We start from the raw sequence: 18,174 nt of genomic DNA, 5'->3' as shown, positions 1-18,174 counted from the left end.
ACTATATAAGACAGCTGTCTTTAATGCAGATAACAAGTTGATTCGGAGCATCTAACTGGTCTGTAGGAGCCTGATATCTTAAAGGTTGGTAGGGGACCAAATACTTATTTTTCACTGCAAAATGCAAATTAATTTATATAATTTATACAATGTGATTTTTCTGTATTTTATTTTTTATGTTATATTTCTCAATGTTAAAATTAACCTACCCTTAAAATTATAGACTGCTCATGTCTTTGTCAGTGGACAAACTTACAAAATCAGAAAAGGATCTAATAATTATTTCCTTCACTGTATTTTCAGAGATACCATATTTATTTTGTCTTTTTGATCACATTTTATTCCACTTTTTTGGCAGCATTATGATAAAGCATTGTTTACATAGGAGTTAACTAAAGGGGTTAATTAGTGGGACAGTTTTATAGGTTAGGTCATTTTGACCTATAAAACTAATATTTTTATTATTATTATTTTGTGATTTATTTTCTTTTATATTTTTACTTTTTTTTTTTTTTTTTTTACCTTTTTCACTTTTTTTTACATTTTTACTTTGTCCCACTATGGGACTTTTTGCACTGTGATTGCTTAACCCCTTAGCGACCGCCGATACGCCTTTTAACGGTGGCCGCTAAGGGTACTTAAACCACAGCGCCGTTAATTAACGGCGCTGTGGAAAAAGTCCATAGCGCCCCCCAGAGGCCGATTTTCTCCGGGGTCTCGGCTGCCGAGGGTAGCCGAGGCCCCAGAGAACATGATTCGGGGGGTTTTTAACCCACCCCGCTTTTGCGATCGCCGGTAATTAACCGTTTACCGGCGATCGCAAAAAAAAAAAAAAGCGATCTCTTTTTAATTTCTCTGTCCTCCGATGTGATCGCTCATCGGAGGACAGAGAAAAGGGGTCCCAGGTGGCCCCCCAATACTCACCTAGCTCCCCCGATGCTCCTCGTGTCTCCCGGTGGGCACCGCCATCTTCAAAATGGCGGGCGCATGCGCAGTGCGCCCGCCGGCCGGCACCGGGAGAATCTTTGGGGTCTCGGCTGCCAGGTGTAGCCGAGACCCCAAAGAGCATGATTGGGGTCGGTATTACCGACCCCTGTTTTGCGATCGCCGGTAATTAACTGTTTACCGGCGACCGCAAAAAAAAAAAAAAAAAGTAAAGTGTAATTCTCTGTCCTCTGATGTGATCGCACATCAGAGGACAGAGAAATAGGGGGATTCGGGGACCCTAGCATACTCACCTAGGTCCCTGGATCCTCTTGCTGCTCCTCCTGGCCGCCGGCAGCAGAACATGGCGGACGCATGCCCAGTGCGCCCGCCATCTGTCTCCGTCTGCCGGCCGGCAGGAGAACAGCAGTTGGGGCTAAAATTAGGGTTAGGGGTAGGGTTAGGGGTAGGGTTAGGGTTAGGGTTAGGGGTAGGGGTAGGGTTAGGGTTAGGGGTAGGGTTAGGGGTAGGGTTAGGGGTAGGGTTAGGGGTAGGGTTAGGGGTAGGGGTAGGGTTAGGGGTAGGGTTAGGGGTAGGGGTAGGGGTAGGGTTAGGGTTAGGGTTAGGGGTAGGGTTAGGGCTAGGGTTAGGGCTAGGGTTAGGGCTAGGGTTAGGGCTAGGGTTGGGGCTAAATTTAGGGTTAGGGTTGGGGCTAAATTTAGGGTTAGGGTTGGGGCTAAACTTAGGGTTAGGCTTCTTTCACACTTACGTTGGTACGGGGCCGTCGCAATGCGTCGGCCCGACATACCGACGCACGTTGTGAAAATTGTGCACAACGTGGGCAGCAGCTGTAGTTTTTCAACACATCCGCTGCCCAATCTATGTCCTGGGGAGGAGGGGGCGGAGTAACGGCCACGCATGCGCGGTCAGAAATGGCGGATGCGACGTACAAAAAAACATTTCATTGAACGTTTTTTTGTGCCGACGCTCCGCCAAAACACAACTGATCCAGTGCACGACGGACGCGACGTGTGGCCATCCGTCATGATCCGTCGGCAATACAAGTCTATGGGCAAAAAACGCATCCTGCGGGCACATTTGCAGGATCCGTTTCTTGTCCAAAACGACGGATTGCGACGGAATGCCAAACGACGCAAGTGTGAAAGTAGCCCTAGGGCTAGGGTTAGGGCTAAAGTTAGGGCTAGGGTTGGGGCTAAAGTTAGGGTTAGAGCTGGGATTAGGGTTAGGGTTTGGATTAGGGTTGGTATTAGGGTTAGGGTTGGCATTAGGGTTACGCTTGGGATTAGGGCTAGGTTTGGGATTAGGGTTAAGGTTAGGGTTGTGATTAGGGGTGTATTGGGTTTAGGGTTAGGTTTGAGGTTAGGGTTGAGATTAGGATTAGGGGTGTGTTGGATTTAGGGTTTTGATTAGGGTTATGGTTAGGGTTGACATTAGGGTTGTTTTGGGGTAAGGGTTGTGATTATGGTTAGGGTTAGTGATTAGGATTATGGATGAGGTTGGGATTAGGGTTAGGGGTGTGTTGGGGTTAGGGTTGGAGCTAGAATTGGGGGGTTTCCACTGTTTAGGTACATCAGGGGGTCTCCAAACACGACAGCCAATTTTGCGCTCAAAAAGTCAAATGGTGCTCCCTCCCTTCTGAGCTCTGCCGTGCGCCCAAACAGTGGGTTACCCCCACATATGGGGCATCAGCGTACTCGGGATAAATTGGACAACAACTTCTGGAGTCCAATTTCTCTTGTTACCCTTGTGAAAATAAAAACTTGGGGGCTACAAAATCTTTTTTGTGAAAAAAAAAATATTTTTTATTTTCACGACTCTGCATTCTAAACTTCTGTGAAGCACTTGGGCATTCAAAGTTCTCACCACACATCTAGATAAGTTCCTTGGGGGGTCTAGTTTCCAAAATGGGGTCACTTGTGGGGGGTTACTACAGTTTAGGTACATCAGGGGCTCTGCAATCGCAACATAATGCCCACAGACCATTCTATCAAAGTCTGCATTCCAAAACGGCGCTCCTTCCTTCCGAGCTCTGCCGTGCGCCCAAACAGTGGTTTACCCCCACATATGGGGTACCAGCATACTCAGGACAAATTGTGCAACAACTTTTGGGGTCCAATTTCTCTTGTTACCCTTGTGAAAATAAAAATTTGGTGGCTAAAAAATCTTTTTTGTGGAAAAAAAAATATTTTTTATTTTCACGGCTCTGCATTATAAACTTCTGTGAAGCACTTGGGCATTCAAGGTTCTCACCACACATCTAGATAAGTTCCATGGGGGGTCTAGTTTCCAAAATGGGGTCACTTGTGGGGGATTTCTACTGTTTAGGCACATCAGGGGCTCTCCAAACGCGACATGGCGTCCGATCTCAATTCCAGCCAATTCTACATTGAAAAAGTAAAACGGCACTCTTTCTCTTCCAAGCTCTGCGGTGCGCCCAAACAGTGGTTTACCCCCACATATTGGGTATCGACGTACTCAGGAGAAATTGCACAACAACTTTTGTGGTCTAATTTCTCCTGTTACCCTTGTGAAAATAAAAATTTGTGGGCAAAAAGATCATTTTTGTAGAAAAAATGCAATTTTTTTTTTCACGGCTCTACGTTATAAACTTCTGTGAAGCACATGGGGGTTCAAAGTGCTCGCCACACATCTAGATAAGTTCCTTAAGGGGTTTAGTTTCCAAAATGGTGTCACTTGTGGAGGGTTTCCACTGTTTAGGCACATCAGGGGCTCTCCAAACGCGACATGGCGTCCAATCTGAATTCCAGCCAATTCTACATTGAAAAAGTAAAACGGCACTCCTTCTCTTCCAAGCTCTGCGGTGCGCCCTAACAGTTGTTTACCCCCACATATTGGGTATCAGCGTACTCAGGAGAAATTGCACAACAACTTTTGTGGTCTAATTTCTCCTGTTACCCTTGTGAAAATAAAAATTTGTGGGCAAAAATATCATTTTTGTAGAAAAAATGCGATTTTTTTTTATCACGGCTCTACTTTATAAACTTCTGTGGAGCACATGGGGGTTCAAAGTGCTCGCCACACATCTAGATAAGTTCCTTAAGGGGTCTAGTTTCCAAATGGTGTCACTTGTGGGGGGTTTCCACTGTTTAGGCACATCAGGGGCTCTCCAAACGCGACATGGCGTCCAATCTCAATTCCAGCCAATTCAACATTGAAAAAGTAAAACGGCGCTCCTTCACTTCCAAGCTCTGCGGTGCGCCCAAACAGTGGTTTACCCTCACATATGGGGTGTCGACGTATTCAGGAGAAATCGCACAACAACTTTTGTCGTCTAATTTCTCCTGTTACCCTTGTGAAAATAAGAATTTGTGGGCGAAAAGATCATTTTTGTGTAAACAAAAGCGATTTTTTATTTTCACGGCTCTACGTTATAAACTTCTGTGAAGCACTTGGGGGTTCAAAGTGCTCACCACACATCTAGATAAGTTCCTTAAGGGGTCTAGTTTCCAAAATGGTGTCACTTGTGGGGAGTTTCCACTGATTAGGCACATCAGGGGCTCTCTAAACGTGACATGGCGTCCGATCTCAATTCCAGCCAATTCTGCATTGAAAAAGTCAAACGGCGCTCCTTCACTTCTAAGTTCTGCGGTGCGCCCTAACAGTGGTTTACCCCCACATATGGGGTATTGACGTTTTCAGGAGAAATTGCATAACAAAATTTATGGTTACATTTCTGTTTTTACACTTGTGAAAATAAAAAAAATGGTTCTGAATTAAGATGTTTGCAAAAAAAAGTTAAATGTTCATTTTTTCCTTCCACATTGTTTCAGTTCCTGTGAAGCACGTAAAGGGTTAATAAACTTCTTGAATGTGGTTTTGAGAACCTTGAGGGGTGTAGTTTTTAGAATGGTGTCACACTTCATTATTTTCTATCATATAGACCCCTCAAAATGACTTCAAATGTGATGTGGTCCCTAAAAAAAATGGTGTTGTAAAAATGAGAAATTGCTGGTCAACTTTTAACCCTTATAACTCCCTAACAAAAAAAAATTTTGTTTCCAAAATTGTGCTGATGTAAAGTAGACATGTGGGAAATGTTATTTATTAACTATTTTTCATGACATATCTCTCTGATTTAAGGGCATAAAAATACAAAATTTGAAAATTGCAAAATTTTAAAAATTTTCGCCATATTTCCATTTTTTTCATAAATAATCGCAAGTAATATCGAAGAAATGTTACCACTAACATGAAGTACAATATGTCACGAAAAAACAATCTCAGAATCAGCGGGATCCGTTGAAGCGTTTCAGAGTTATAACCTCATAAAGTGACAGTGGTCAGAATTGCAAAAATTGGCCTGGTCATTAAGTACCAAATTGGCTCTGTCACTAAGGGGTTAAAAAGTATAGCAATGCAGAAGCATTGTCATGCTTTATAAAGTGTCAGCTTTGCACTTTCAGACAAACTTGCTACACCATGATCTAAGCATGGTGTAGCAAGTTTGCTAGCTCTGGTGACCCGGATATCATAACAACATCAGGTAACCATGGTATTGACATCATAGGGGTGCCAATCAGAGAGCAGAAAAGTCTCCCTCCCTCTATATGCCTCCTAATTGCTGCTATCAATCACAGCATTTAGAGGGTTGAAGTACCAGGAACAGTGCAGCACTGCTCCTGGCACTGAGTGCCGGGTGTCTGCTGTCAGTTTTTCTTTTTTATTAAATTTTAAAAAATTCCTACATTTCTGTTTTTTTCAGTCAAGGTGGGGTGCAGAGTGAACATTAACCCCTTCATGACCCAGCCTATTTTGACCTTAATGACCTGGCCGTTTTTTGCAATTCTGACCAGTGTCCCTTTATGAGGTAATAACTCAGGAATGCTTCAACGGATCCTAGCGGTTCTGAGATTGTTTTTTCGTGACATATTAGGCTTCATGTTAGTGGTAAATTTAGGTCAATAAATTATGCGTTTATTTGTGATAAAAACGGAAATTTGGCAAAAATTTCGCAATTTTCACAATTTGAATTTTTATTCTGTTAAACCAGAGAGTTATGTGACACAAAATAGTTAATAAATAACATTTCCCACATGTATACTTTACATCAGCACAATTTTGGAAACAAAAATTTTTTTTGCTAGGAAGTTATAAGGGTTAAAATTTTACCAGCGATTTCTCATTTTTACAATGAAATTTACAAAACCATTTTTTTTAGGGACCACCTCACATTTGAAGTCAGTTTACGGGGTCTATATGGCTGAAAATACCCAAAAGTGACACCATTCTAAAAACTGCACCCCTCAAGGTGCACAAAACCACATTCAAGAAGTTTATTAACCCTTCAGGTGCTTCACAGCAGCAGAAGCAACATGGAAGGAAAAAATGAACATTTAACTTTTTAGTCACAAAAATTATTTTTTAGCAACAATTTTTTTGATTTTACAATGGTAAAAGGAGAAACTGAACCACGAAAGTTGTTTTCCAATTTGTCCTGAGTACACTGATACCTCATATGTAGGGGTAAACCACTGTTTGGGCGCACGGCAGGGCTTGGAAGGGAAGGAGCGCCATTTGACTTTTTGAATGAAAAATTGGCTCCACTCTTTAGCGGACACCATGTCACGTTTGGAGAGCCCCCGTGTGCCTAAAAATTGGAACTCCCCCACAAGTGACCCCATTTTGGAAACTAGACACCCCAAGGAACTTATCTAGATGCATAGTGAGCACTTTGAATCCCCAGGTGCTTCACAAATTGATCCGTAAATATGAAAAAGTACTTTTTTTTCACAAAAAAATTCTTTAGCCTCATTTTTTTCATTTTCACATGGGCAACAGGATAAAATGGATCCTAAAATTTGTTGGGCAATTTCTCCTGAGTACACCGATACCTCACATGTGGGGGTAAACCACTGTTTGGGCACATGGTGAGGCTCGGAAGGGAAGGAGCGCCATTTGACTTTTTGAATGAAAAATTATCTCCATCGTTAGCGGACACCATGTCGCGTTTGGACAGCCCCTGTGTGCCTAAACATTGGAGCTCCCCCACAAGTGACCCCATTTTGGAAACTAGACCCCCCAAGGAACTTATCTAGATGCCTAGTGAGCACTTTAAACCCTCAGGTGCTTCACAAATTGATCTGTAAAAATGAAAAAGTACTTTTTTTCACAAAAAAATTTCTTTTCGCCTCAATTTTTTTATTTTCACATGGGCAATAGGATAAAATGGATCCTAAAATTTGTTGGGCAATTTCTCCCAAGTACGACGATACCTCATATGTGGGGGTAAACCACTGTTTGGGCACACGGCAGGGCTCGGAAGGGAAGGAGCGCCATTTGACTTTTTGAATGGAAAATTAGCTCCAATTGTTAGCGGACACCATGTCACGTTTGGAGAGCCCCTGTGTGCCTAAACATTGGAGCTCCCCCACAAGTGACCCCATTTTGGAAACTAGACCCCCCCAAGGAACTTATCTAGATGCCTAGTGAGCACTTTAAACCCTCAGGTGCTTCACAAATTGATTTGTAAAAATGAAAAAGTACTTTTTTTTCACAAAAAATTTCTTTTCGCCTCAATTTTTTTATTTTCCCATGGGCAATAGGATAAAATGGATCCTAAAATTTGTTGGGCAATTTCTCCTGAGTATGCCGATACCTCATATGTGGGGGTAAACCACTGTTTGGGCACACGGCAGGGCTCGGAAGGGAAGGCGCGCCATTTGACTTTTTGAATGGAAAATTAGCTCCAATTGTTAGCGGACACCATGTCACGTTTGGAGAGCCCCTGTGTGCCTAAACATTGGAGCTCCCCCACAAGTGACCCCATTTTGGAAACTAGACCCCCCAAGGAACTTATCTAGATGCATATTGAGCACTTTAAACCCCCAGGTGCTTCACAGAAGTTTATAACGCAGAGCCATGAAAATAAAAAATAACTTTTTTTTCCTCAAAAATGATTTTTTAGCCTGGAATTTCCTATTTTGCCAAGGGTATTAGGAGAAATTAGACCCCAAGTGTTGTTTTCCAGTTTGTCCTGAGTACGCTGATACCCCATATGTGGGGGTAAACCACTATTTGGGCGCACGGAAGGGAAGGCACGCCATTTGGCTTTTTAAATAGAAAATTAGCTCCAATCATTAGCGGACACCATGTCACGTTTGGAGAGCTCTTGTGTGCCTAAACATTGGAGATCCCCCACAAATGACCCCATTTTGGAAACTAGACCCCCAAAGGAACTAATCTAGATGTGTGGTGAGGACTTTGAACCCCCAAGTGCTTCACAGAAGTTTATAATGCAGAGCCATGAAAAAAAAATATATATATTTTCTCAAAAATGATCTTTTAGCCTGCAATTTTTTATTTTCCCAAGGGTAAATGGAGAAATTTGACCCCAAAAGTTGTTGTCCAGGTTCTCCTGAGTACGATGATACCCCATATGTGGGGGTAAACTACTGTTTGGGCACATGCCGGGGCTCGGAAGTGAAGTAGTGATGTTTTGAAATGCAGACTTTGATGGAATGCTCTGCGGGCGTCACGTTGCGTTTGCAGAGCCCCTGATGTGGCTAAACAGTAGAAACCCCCCACAAATGACCCCATTTTGGAAACTAGAACTCGAAAGGAACTTATCTAGATGTGTGGTGAGCACTTTGAACCCCCAAGTGCTTCACAGAAGTTGATAACGCAGAGCCGTGAAAATAATAAATACGTTTTCTTTCCTCAAAAATAATTTAGCCCAGAATTTTTTATTTTCCCAAGGGTTACAGGAGAAATTGGACCCCAAAAGTTAACTAGATGTGTGGTGAGCACTTTGAACCCCCAAGTGCTTCACAGACGTTTACAACGCAGAGCCGTGAAAATAAAAAATAATTTTTCTTTCCTCAAAAATGATGTTTTAGCAAGCATTTTTTTTATTTTCACAAGGGTAACAGGAGAAATTGGACCCCAGTAATTGTTGCGCAGTTTGTCCTGAGTATGCTGGTACCCCATATGTGGGGGTAAACCACTGTTTGGGCACACGTCGGGGCTCGGAAGTGAGGGAGCACCATTTGACTTTTTGAATACAAGATTGGCTGGAATCAATGGTGGCGCCATGTTGCGTTTGGAGACCCCTGATGTGCCTAAACAGTGGAAACCCCTCAATTCTACCTCCAACACTAACCCCAACACACCCCTAACCCTAATCAACTCTAGCCATAACCCTAATCACAACCCTAACCCCAACACACCCCTAACCACAACCCTAACCCCAACACACCCCTAACCCTAATCCCAATTGTAGCCATAACCCTAATCACAACCCTAACCGCAACACACCCCTAACCACAACCCTAACCCCAACACACCCCTAACCCTAACCACAACCCTAATTCCAACCCTAACCCTAAGGCTATGTGCCCACGTTGCGGATTCGTGTGAGATTTTTCAGCATCATTTTTGAAAAATCCACGGGTAAAAGGCACTGCGTTTTACCTGCGGATTTACCGTGGATTTCCAGTGTTTTTTGTGCGGATTTCACCTGCGGATTCCTATTGAGGAACAGGTGTAAAACGCCGCGGAATCCGCACAAAGAATTGACATGCTGCGGAATATACAACGCAGCATTTCCGTGTGGTATTTTCCGCACCATGGGCACAGCGGATTTGGTTTTCTATAGGTTTACTTGGAACTGTAAACCTGATGGAACACTGCTGCAAATTCGCAGCGGCCAATCCGCTGCGGATCCGCAGCCAAATCCGCACCATGTGCACATGGCCTAATTCTGAAGGTATGTGCACACGCTGCTTAAAACGCTGTGGATCCGCAGCAGTTTCCCATGAGTTTACAGTTCAATGTAAACCTATGGAAAACAAAAATCGCTGTACACATGCTGCAGAAAAACTGCACGGAAATGCAGCGGTTTACATTCCGCAGCATGTTGCTTCTTTCTGCGGATTCCACAGCGGTTTTACAACTGCTCCAATAGAAATGCGCAGAAAAACCGCGGTAAATCTGCAATAAATCCGCAGTGTTTTAGCACTGTGGATTTATCAAATCCGCAGCGGAAAAATCCGCAGAGGACCAGAATACGTGTGCACATACCGAAACCCTAACCCTAATCCTAACCCTAACCCTAGTTCTTACCCCAACCTGTGGAAGAAAAAAAAAATCTTTATTTTATTATTGTCCCTACCTATGGGGGTGACAATGGGGGGGTCATTCAGTATTTTTTTTATTTTGATCACTGCGATAGTGTTTTATCGCAGTGATCAAAATGCACTTGAAACGAATCTGCCGGCCAGCAGATTCGGCGGGCGCACTGCGCATGTGCCCGCCATTTTGGAAGATGGCGGTGCCCAGGAAAGAAGACGGACGGACCACGGGAGGCTCGGTAAGTATGATGGGGTGGGTGGAAAACGGGGGGGGGGTAGATCGGAGCATGGGGTGGTAAATCGGAGCACGGGGGGTGGATCGGAGCACGGGGGGGTGCATTGGAGCATCGGGGGGTGGATCGGAGTGCAGGTGGGGTGGATCGGACTGCAGGGGGGGTGGATCGGAGTGCAGGGGGGGTGGTTGGAGCACGGGGGGGTGATTGGAGCACGGGGGGAGCGGACAGGAGGACGGAGGGGAGCGGAGCAGTGTAAAGGACAGATCGGAGGGCTTGGGGGGGATCGGTGGGGTGGGGTGGGGTCACATCAGTGTTTCCAGCCATGGCCGATGATATTGCAGCATCGGCCATGGCTGGATTGTAATATTTCACCAGTTATGATAGGTGAAATATTACAAATCGCTCTAATTGGCAGTTTCACTTTCAACAGCCAATCAGAGCGATCGTAGCCACGGGGGGGGGGGGGGACGGCCATGAAGTCGGCGATCTTCTGAATGTGTTATTGGAATTCCGTTCCCGATTTCCAATATGTTTGCAATATCGGAAATCGGTATCGGAATCCATATTTAATGTAAAATAAAGAATTAAAATAAAAAATATCGCTATACTTACCCTCTGACGCGCCCTGGTACTAACCGGGAACCTTCCTTCCTTCGAATCAGCGCTTCCAGGACCTTGCGGTGACGTCGCGGTGACGTCGCGGCTTGTGATTGGTCGCGCGGCCGCCCATGTGACCGCTCGCGCGACCAATCACAAGCCGCGACGTCACCGCGACGTCATGCAAGGTCCTGCAAGCACTGATTCTTAGGAAGGAAGGCTGCCGGAAAGAAGCACTGCGCGTCCGAGGGTGAGTATATTCCTATTAGGTATATACTCACCCTCGGACGCGCCCTGCTTGCTGGACCTTGCGTGACGTCGCGGTGATGTCTAGCTCCACCTATTGGAAGATAGCAATTCTACAAGTCAATGTCAACCATATAACGGGCCTTGTCACATGACTTAGGATAATGGCCAAACCAGAATATCAATTTGCAGACACTGTGTTTCGGGGTACTGCCCCTTGTCAGTTAAGAACAAGGAAAAATTATATCCAGTGTCAAACAATAGAAGATTTTCTTAAATAATGGGGTTTCCAGTAAACTAGTTAATAGCTAATATACTGAAACTGTTTTAATATCTCAAATTTTTTTATGTCCAGAAATAAGTGATAATCATTGCTCTTACTCATGAAATCTTACTACAGCTAACATGTGATTGGAGAAGACATGTACATGAACACAAACACTAGGGTTGTAATGTAAAGTTATTTTAGGACAATACGTTTTTTTATTAAATTACTTTACTTGTACTAATAAACAAATCAACATTTCTTGGCTTGAATTTTAAAAAAAAATGTTTGTTAAAAATCCTTCATCTGATGAAGTTTCTGCAAAACAACTGCTGCAAACTGAAAATGTTTTGCAATCTAGAACATTTCTACATAACCATTCATAATATATTGCATGAAGTTCATGAAGTAAATCTAGAGCTTTGTGTTTTCAAATGAAAAACGACATCTCTAACAGCAGCTATTTAGAACTCTCATAATCTGAAATTTGTCTTGGGTAGACTTCATTATCTTTTGCACAATTTAATAAAATTAAATTACTAATGCTGACACTAGGATTGTGAAACATTTCCCTTCACAAGAATTGATCAATAACTGAAAATTACAATTACTAAAACCTGTGGTTGAAGGGCAGACGTGAAGAGGAAGTTAAAAGGAAATGCTCTTTAAAAATTAAATTTCATACATATCAGATCATAGTATGTATGAATAATAAATAGAATGTAATATTGATATAATATATTTTGTGAAAATTATCTTCAACATTTCTAACATTGATTTTATCAAATGTTAAAATCCAAGCTTTTTCTTCTTGACAAATTAAGGATGTTGTAATTTGTTATTTTCTTGATGCCTGAAATAAATTTCACTGCTCTAATTATTATGCTTCCATTTTCCTAATTTAAAAAACAAACTTTTTAGCTCAATTTAATCTATGTATGTAAATTTCTATGAAATATACATTAGTAGTAAACAAAGTCAATTATCATTTAAAAGAAAGCCAATTTATATGCCCAGAATACATTATTGGTATACATAACATAGGAAAGAATTTGAAAACTATTATTTATCATAAGAATAAATGTAAATATAACATAATTATCATTTAGTTTCTAAAACGTATGCCACTAGTAAACTTTATGCTCCAGTCTCTCCCTATTTCATACTTACTGTTTAAAAAGATTGAAATTATTCTTATTTACAACCATTGTGTTAAATCATTTAAAGACCTAATACTTATGTTTCTGAGAAGTCAGAGAAAAATGTATTCCATATAGATCTAAAAAAAATTATCTGCATGTTGCTAAACCTATGGACAAACAAGGCTGTGTACAACCTTTTAGTAATATAGAAATATATACGTATGTGATGACCTATATGTATCTCCCAAGATCTTCAGAGGTATAATTTATCAGGCTTTGGGTAACATAAAAAATAGAGACTATTATTCATTTCATTTAGCAAACAAGATTCAATAGAAGCACAAATAGTGCCAACATCTGCTAAGTGCTGGGCAACAGGGAATTTGTGTAGAACTGCCCTGTGTTCGCACAATATACAGTTGACAATATACATTTAAATTAAAGGTAAAACATAAGATCTACATTACCAACAGTTAATTATTTTATTCTTTAACTATAAACTAGGTATGTTAAAGACATAAAAGTTAAACAGAAGTAGCATGTCTTAATATTAATGCAGAAGATATCGCAATGCAGAAAAGTATAATTTGAAACCTAATTATTCAAGTTTAATGTCATTTTTGTGTTAAGTGCTTCTTTCTGTATTGTGCAACCTTTTGTGTTACTGTAAGTAATGCTGAATCTGTATATTTAAATAATAATTTTTGTGGTTAAGGAAAAATAGCTCTGACTTCTTGAGGCACCCAGGAATTACCTTCATTACAGTGAGATATGCCATTGAGTACAAACTTTTCCCAAGATATGATATTTTAATCGAATTCTTCATGTGGTTCAATCAGTAGTTACAAAACATAGCTACAATATGATTATTCTAAGATTTTTCCAGAATGGGTAAGTAATGCAATTAAATTAATATAATTATTGACCAATTAAAACGTCCACTGCTCTAGCAGCATGGTTGGCTGTGGTGTTCCCCAGGGACAACAGAATATGATTTCCCATCCCCCATTGTTACCTGAAAATGATGTCCCTCTCATCTTTCATGTTACTGCTGCAGCGAATCACTGAGCTTAACATTCAAATGCATAAAAAGTCAAAGCTAGAGTCAGTAGTCAGCTGAAGTGGTTATATGAATGATGTATAGGTCACTTATAGTGGTGGAGGGAACTACTGGAGTAAAGACAATTGAGCAGCAGGAATTTCAAAGTGTAAGTAGTGTTTACTATATTTTATAACATTTCTACTTTTTGCCCACTTACTATATACTAGAAAATCATTTTTAGTTTTAAAGAATCCACTTATGTAGACCTATTATTATATATACTCGTGTATAAGCAGAGTTTTTCAGCACTTTTTTTGTGCTGAAAATGCCCCCTCAGCTTATACACTGACTCGATTGTCAAGAAAGCCGGCGGGGGAGGGGGAGCGGTGGAGCAGCAGGTCACAGAGGCAGGAGCCTACGGCAGCGGCTGTAACTATGCCCGCTGCTAAAGAGAAATGAATATTAATTTGTCTTATAGCAGCGTACAGTGACAGCCACTGGCATCTTACTCACCCACCAGCGTGCCCTTGCAGCATCCCGGTGGTCCCGGCACTTTTGCAGAATCTCGATGGTTCCGGCTTCCAGCAGCTCTTCGGCAAGGTCACATGGTGCCGCTCTGTAAAATAATGAATAAGCATGCATTTCCACTCCCATAGGAGTGGAGCACATATTCTTTACCTTAATGAGTGGCACCAAGTGAGCGCTCAGCTCAGGAAGAGCTGCAGGAAAAGCCAGAGTCATCAAGATGCTGGGAAGGTGCCTGGACCACCGTGATGCTGCAAGGGCATGCTGGAGGGTGAGTAGGATAGGAGCCATGCATACCAGAATGGGATGGGGAGCCATGCATTGCAGGACAGGGACCAGGGAGCCATGCATAGCAGGACAAGGACCGAGGAGCCATGCATACAATGACAGAGACCTGGGAGCCATGCATACCAGGACAGCGATGGGGGAGCCATGCATACCAGGACACGGACAGGGGAGCCACGCATACCAGGACAGGGATGAGGGGACAATGCATACCCAGCTTATACTCAAGTCATTAAGCTTACCCAGTTTTCCGTGGCAAAATTAGGTGCCTCGGCTTATACTCGGGTCATCTTATACTCGAGTATATACGGTATTTAAGATACATACAGTATTGTGCAACAGTGTTGAGCATTTGTGTAAAAAAATACAAATTTTAATTTTTTTTTATCAATTAGCACATAGTAATTTAATAAATGAAGAATCTAAATTAAATCAATATTTGGAATTGTCAACATTTACCTCCGAAACAGCATCAAAGCATCAACTATTCTAGGCACATTTGCAGGCAACTTTAAAGAAACTCAGGAGGTAAATTGTTCCAAGCATCCTGAATAACACCAGATCTATGGATGTAGGCTTGCAAAAATACCTCTGTCTCTTCAAGCAATCATACACAGACTCGAATATATTTAGATCAGGGTTCACTGAGGGCCATATCATTACTTTTAGGACTCACTGAGGCATCCAGCAATTCCTTTTCCTCTTCACAATAAATTTGGAACCAATGAGATGCTTTACTGCTGGTATGGCATGATGGGTAAGTATCTGCTTGTATTTCTCAGCTTTGAGGACACCATTAACTTTGTGCCGACATATGATGTATTGGTACGTCATATGCAGACTGCCTGACTTTGATGCGAGCCCTGTTGTGAATTCTGTTGTCGGGCTCCCTCCTGTGGTCGTGAATGGTACTTCGGCTGGTTCTGTCCATGGACTTCCTCTGGTGGGTGTTTCTGAGTTTCCTTCCACAGGTGACGAGGTTAATTCGTTAGCTGGCTGCTCTATTTAACTCCACTTAGATCTTTGCTCCATGCCACCTGTCAATGTTCCAGTATTGGTCTAGTTCACTCCTGGATCGTTCTTGTGACCTGTCTTTCCAGCAGAAGCTAAGTTCCAGCTTGTATTTCTTTGGTTTGCTATTTTTCTGTCCAGCTTGCTATTTTTATTGTTGTCTTGCTTGCTGGAAGCTCTGGGACGCAGAGGGAGCGCCTCCGCACCGTGAGTCGATGCGGAGGGTCTTTTTGGGCCCTCTGCGTGGTCTTTTTGTAGGTTTTTGTGCTGACCGCAAAGTAACCTTTCCTATCCTCGGTCTGTTCAGTAAGGCGGGCCTCCCTTTGCTAAATCTATTTAATCTCTGTGTTTGTATTTTCATCTTTACTCACAGTCATTATATGTGGGGGGCTGCCTTTTCCTTTGGGGAATTTCTCTGAGGCAAGGTAGGCTTTATTTTTCTATCTTCAGGGCTAGCTAGTTCCTTAGGCTGTGCCGAGTTGCATAGGGAGCGTTAGGCGCAATCCACGGCTATTTCTAGTGTGTTTGATAGGATTAGGGATTGCGATCAGCAGAGTTCCCACGTCCCAGAGCTCGTCCTTTATTATCAGTAACTATCAGGTCATTCCGTGTGCTCTTAACCACCAGGTCCATTATTGTCCTGACCACCAGGTCATAACAGTACAGGTGGCCCAAAGTACTAATGCATCTCAATAGAGGGATAAGAGAAGTTCTGAGACCATTTTTTTTCTTTGCAGTGTGTTTTGTCTCTCTTTTCCCCTTTACCTCTGGGTGGTTAAGGACACAGGTGTAAACATGGATATTCAAGGTCTGTCCTCTTGGATGGATAATCTCACTACAATGGTACAAAACATTCAAGATTTTGTGGTTCAGAATCCGATGTCGGAGCCTAGGATTCCAATTCCTGATTTGTTTTTTGGTGATAGATCTAAGTTCTTGAATTTCAAAAATAATTGTAAATTGTTTCTTGCCTTGAAACCTCGCTCCTCAGGTGACCCTGTTCAACAAGTAAAGATCATTATTTCTTTGTTACGCAGTGACCCTCAAGACTGGGCATTTTCCCTTGCGCCAGGAGATCCGGCATTGCGTGATGTTGATGCGTTTTTCCTGGCGCTTGGATTGCTTTATGACGAACCTAATTCAGTGGATCAGGCAGAGAAAATCCTGCTGGCTCTGTGTCAGGGTCAGGATGAAGCGGAGATATATTGTCAGAAGTTTAGAAAGTGGTCTGTGCTCACTCAGTGGAATGAATGTGCCCTGGCAGCAATCTTCAGAAAGGGTCTCTCTGAAGCCCTTAAGGATGTCATGGTGGGATTTCCTATGCCTGCTGGTCTGAATGAGTCTATGTCCTTGGCCATTCAGATCGATCGACGCTTGCGTGAGCGTAAAGCTGTGCACCATTTGGTGGTACTATCTGAGCATGGGCCTGAGCCTATGCAATGTGATAGGACTTTGACCCGAGCTGAACGGCAAGAACACAGACGTCGGAATGGGCTATGTTTTTACTATGGTGATTCCACTCATGCTATCGCCGATTGTCCTAAGCGCACTAAGCGGTTCGCTAGGTCTGCCACCATTGGTACGGTACAGTCTAAATTTCTATTGTCCGTTACTCTGATTTGCTCTTTGTCATCCTATTCTGCTATGGCATTTGTGGATTCAGGCGCTGCCATGAATTTGATGGACTTGGAGTATGCTAGGCGCTGTGGTTTTTTCTTGGAGCCCTTGCAGTATCCTATTCCATTGAGAGGAATTGATGCTACGCCTTTGGCCAAGAATAAGCCTCAGTACTGGACCCAATTGACCATGTGCATGGCTCCTGCACATCAGGAGGATATCCGCTTTCTGGTGTTGCATAATCTGCATGATGTGGTCGTTCTGGGGTTGCCATGGCTGCAGGTTCATAATCCAGTATTGGACTGGAAATCTATGTCTGTGGCCAGGGGTACATGGTGATGTTCCATTTTTGTCTATTTTGTCTTCCACTCCTTTTGAAGTTCCAGAGTTTTTGTCGAATTATCGGGATGTATTTGATGAGCCCAAAGCCAGTGCCCTACCTCCTCATAGGGATTGCGATTGTGCAATTAATTTGATTCCTGGTAGTAAGATTCTTAAGGGCCGATTGTTCAATTTATCTGTGCCAGAACACGCCGCTATGCGGAGTTATATAAAGGAATCCTTGGAGAAAGGCCATATTCGCCCATCGTCATCACCGTTAGGAGCAGGGTTCTTTTTTGTGGCCAAGAAGGATGGTTCTTTGAGACCTTGTATTCATTACCGCCTTCTTAATAAAATTACAGTCAAATTTCAGTATCCTTTGCCGTTGCTGTCTGATTTGTTTGCTCACATTAAAGGGGCTAGTTGGTTCACCAAGATAGATCTTCGAGGGGCGTATAATCTTGTGCGTATTAAACAGGGCGATGAATGGAAAACAGCATTTAATACGCCTGAGGGCCATTTTGAGTACCTGGTTATGCCATTCGGGCTTTCCAATGCTCCATCAGTATTTCAGTCCTTTATGCATGACATCTTCCGAGAGTACCTGGATAAATTCCTGATTGTGTATTTGGATGATATTTTGGTCTTTTCGGATGATTGGGAGTCTCATGTGAAGCAGGTCAGAATGGTGTTCCAGGTCCTTCGTGCAAATTCCTTGTTTGTGAAGGGGTCAAAGTGTTTCTTTGGAGTTCAGAAGGTTTCATTTTTGGAGTTCATTTTTTCCCCTTCTACTATCGAGATGGACCCTGTTAAAGTCCAGGCCATTTACGATTGGACTCAGCCGACATCTGTG

The sequence above is a fragment of the Ranitomeya imitator genome, chromosome 3 (genome assembly GCF_032444005.1).
Source record: "Ranitomeya imitator isolate aRanImi1 chromosome 3, aRanImi1.pri, whole genome shotgun sequence".
Lineage (NCBI taxonomy): Eukaryota > Metazoa > Chordata > Amphibia > Anura > Dendrobatidae > Ranitomeya > Ranitomeya imitator.
Note: the sequence above shows the minus strand (reverse complement) of the source record.